The sequence below is a fragment of the Sinocyclocheilus rhinocerous genome, unplaced genomic scaffold (genome assembly GCF_001515625.1).
Source record: "Sinocyclocheilus rhinocerous isolate Xijiao unplaced genomic scaffold, SAMN03320098_v1.1 scaffold1616, whole genome shotgun sequence".
In the NCBI taxonomy this organism is placed as follows: Eukaryota; Metazoa; Chordata; class Actinopteri; order Cypriniformes; family Cyprinidae; genus Sinocyclocheilus; species Sinocyclocheilus rhinocerous.
Genome location: NW_015645077.1, coordinates 177,100 through 180,368, shown reverse-complemented (window position 1 = coordinate 180,368; position 3,269 = coordinate 177,100). Strand labels below are relative to the sequence as shown.

Genomic DNA, 3,269 nt, shown 5'->3' with positions numbered 1-3,269 from the left:
TATATATATATATTCAGTAATAATAATATTTAAAATAATTTATGCAAAATATTTTGTTTATATAAATATTTATTTAAGTGTACTCTTATAATTATCCAGTAAGTAAGCTTCAGTATAATACAACACATTTTCAAAAATAAAATAAATTCTGATATATGTTTAAATTCATTCTTAGTGAGATCATATTCACTCTGAATGAGCTTCACACATGCATTTGCATAACACCAAGAGTTGAGTCTGACAGGTACAGCATGACTGTTTCTGAAATTACCTGCGGTGTGCCAATGACATCACAGTCATGATAGATTTCACTCTGAATACAGATCAGCTCCTACCACCATGACTTCCAAAATCTGAAAAAAAAGAGAAGACAAGAGAGTTATAAATTACTATTCAAAAGAATCCAAACACAGCAGTTTTCTGAGGCAGTACGAGGGGACGAGCTGTTGTGGGATAAAATTAGACTAACCACCGAGAAATACGACAGAATTAGAACTGAAAGAGCGATTGAAGAGATTCGCCGCTGTGGTTGGAGACCACACATGTTCAGGCGCATGTTCAGGACAGCTTCAACAAACGCAAGATGACGGACTTCACTCTGAGCCGCCACATGAGAGGCTGTGCGTGTGTGGTCGCAGATATATCAACCCGCGATTACAGCTGCTTCCAATAAACGCCTGCATGAACGGAAATATATACACAATGAAATCCAAAAGACCCATTTTCATACGGTACGAGAGAGAGGTCGGTTAGCACACGCGGTAGAGTTTACTAATGAATAGCATACTCGCTAGCAAAATGATTCAACTAAAAACAAACACCCCAAACATTTATATGCTGAAGATAAACTTGCACTAAATGTCGTGACACATACTGATCCGGTGGCATTAGATTTGCATGAAACACAAAGAACTCGCTCCACTGAGATTAGTTTCATGATTATTCTGAAGTTAAAAGCCTATTCATGCAGGATTTTACTAAAAGACCCCCTCATAGTGAGTGTGACTATTCACCTTGTGATGCCAAAGCATCATTGTACAGGTTGATTTGGCAAAAAAAAAAACGACCAGAAGCAATGTGAACCACCAACAAAAACTGGTAATATCACCAGCTCAAGGTCAATGTGGAATTGCAGTTCCAGTCACATCATTTAAAGGAACTGTTCACCTAAAATTGAAGATGCCCAGGCCATCCAAGATGGGAACAGATTTGGAGAAATGTAGCATTGCATCACTTGCTCACCAGTGGATCCTCTGCAGTGAATGGGTGCCGTCAGAATGAGAGTCCAAACAGCTGATAAAAACATCACAATAATCCACAAGTAATTCACAGCACTCCAGTCCATCAGTTAACATCTTGTGAAGTGAAGAGCTGCGTGTTTGTACTAAGTAAATCCATTATTAAGGCGTTTTTAACTTTAAACCATTGCTTCTGGCTAAAATACGAGTCCTCTATCCATAATATTGCCTGGAGCCGTTTTAGATTCTCTCCTATCCTGTCTTCATTCTCTCTTAGTGGGATCTCTCTGTCTTGACTAATGCACCGGAGCAGATCTGGGTCAGTGCGTAGCCAAGCTGAGAGACGGTAGTAAAGGCTCATGACAGGGATGCTAACTCAACCGCAAACAGCAGCAACGCATCAGCACCGGGACGCAGAGTTCTTGTTTGGCACATAAAGGGCAGAGAAGCTGACAGGAGATGTCTGAGCAAAGCAGAAACAAAACAGGATAACAAGTATTTGATTTGCATGTGTGCATGTGTCTCATGTTTCTCATTTCTCTCACTCCTAGCCAGCCTGTATTAAATAACTGAACACTGCAAACAGAAAGTTTTGTACTGTTTTCCAGTAATAGTATCAATGCATCCAAAAAATTAGACAGATTTACATGAAAACAATTTTAAAAAAAGAAAAAAAAAACAATTCCCTAAAATACACAGATATGCAACATATTGTTTTCAAACAAACCTTAATATATTAAGAAATAATCATTTTCAAGTAAATTAATCACATTTTATGGATGTTTACATATTTTAATAGAAAACAAGACAATGTAAAAAAAAAAGTCCCCTACCTATTTACCATTCTCACAGTCCCTATGTCTTGTTTGTACACTGACCTTTTGTGTGGCGAGTCATAAAACGTGTCTGAATAATTCCATCCCGTTGCATGATGGCGCAAAACTCCAGGAAACACAAACACACAGAAATTCTCCCGTGTCTCCGTGGAAACCAGGCTAGCTCTTCACTGATGGAGCAGGGTCTACACACGCTAGCGTAAACCATCAGGATAACACCAAAATAGAAAGCACTCCAGCACAGGGCCAGCAACATCCCCAAGTGCTCGATCAAAGTTCTCACACTACAGCAGCTAACAGCAAGTGCTCATGGGTAAAACACATGTGAGTTGAGAACAGGGGCGCCGCTAAGCGGGGGAAAGTTAGGACGATTCTAAGGGCCCACGCAGTTTTGGGAACCCCAGAGATCTGTTTTCTTAGTAGTAACAGTAGTAGTAGTAATGTAATAGAAATTATAAATGTATCTACCAAAGAGTTACAAATAAAACAAAATTACTTTCTGCATTTACCGAGCCGGGCGATTTGGTCAGTCGCACTTTTAAAAACATTTTATTTTTGCTATAGAAAATCTACAAATTCACACTCTGATTACATAGAGCAGCAGCAGGAAGCGCATGAGGTTGTCATGGCAACCAGATATGAATTACGGCTGCGCTTGTATTTTGCCACACTTAACTTAGCAATAAACACGTTGAAAATAATACACAATAAACATGTCTGTCAAAATGATCTCAAAGGAGGCTTTTATTAAAAGGTTTTATTTGTTAAGGTTCATAATGTAGAACATTTTTAAAGGGGTCATATGATGTTGCTAAAAAGAACATTATTTTGTGTATTTGGTGTAATGAAATGTGTTTATGCGGTTTAAGGTTAAAAAAACAAATTTTTCCACATACTGTACATTATTGTTTCTCCTCTATGCCCCGCCTTTCTGAAACGCGTCGATTTTTACAAAGCTCATCAGTCTGAAAAGCAAGGTGTGCTGTGATTGGCCAGCTATCCAGTGCGTTATGATTGGCCGAATACCTCAAGCGTGTGACGGAAATGTTACGCCCCTCACCATACTGTGATGATGCCCTGTCAGACTGGAGCGATGATTCAAAAACATAAAAACCCATTATAAACGAGGCATTCATTGCATCCAGTGGGGACATAATTATGGATTATAATGACTTACACTGTCTTTTTACGCGTT

At 38.8% G+C, this 3,269-nt stretch overlaps 1 protein-coding gene across 6 annotated transcripts in view; it reads right to left on the bottom strand.

Annotated features, from left to right (window-relative positions):
* Positions 1-3,269, bottom strand: part of LOC107705640 (T-lymphoma invasion and metastasis-inducing protein 1-like) — an 81,614-nt gene that overhangs the window by 46,700 nt on the left and 31,645 nt on the right. For 3 of the 6 annotated variants that reach the window (XM_016509032.1, XM_016509030.1, XM_016509031.1), the window contains exon 2: positions 272-353. The gene's annotated coding sequence lies outside the window, so the exon portion shown is untranslated. Of the gene's footprint in view, positions 1-271; positions 354-469; positions 509-1,013; positions 1,064-2,116; positions 2,147-3,269 lie in introns of those variants that run through there. The other 3 variants (XM_016509034.1, XM_016509035.1, XM_016509036.1) reach the window with 3 other exon arrangements.